Source organism: Lupinus angustifolius, chromosome LG14, assembly GCF_001865875.1.
Source record: "Lupinus angustifolius cultivar Tanjil chromosome LG14, LupAngTanjil_v1.0, whole genome shotgun sequence".
Taxonomy (NCBI): domain Eukaryota; kingdom Viridiplantae; phylum Streptophyta; class Magnoliopsida; order Fabales; family Fabaceae; genus Lupinus; species Lupinus angustifolius.
The window spans coordinates 12,019,598-12,019,878 of NC_032022.1; positions in this window are offsets into that span (position 1 = coordinate 12,019,598).

Below are 281 nucleotides of genomic sequence, written 5' to 3' on the forward strand. Positions count from 1 at the left end.
ATCAAATGAACCTTTAAAATGTTTAATGATAAGTTGAAAGAGCAACGCTTTCATTAGTATTAGGTCTAAATCATGGCCTATATGTGTTTAGGAAAAGTTTAGTTTCTAACTTTGAAATCCAAAATGTTTAAGGATGAATCTTGTGAAAAAGTGTTGTTTTAGAATATTATGAGTTAAAAGTTGGTTAGTAAATGATAATCTTTGAATTCCAAGTTCAAGTAATGATATGGAATAAAAAATGACTTATAAAAGTCTTGACTTTATAAACTTAAAGTGTTATG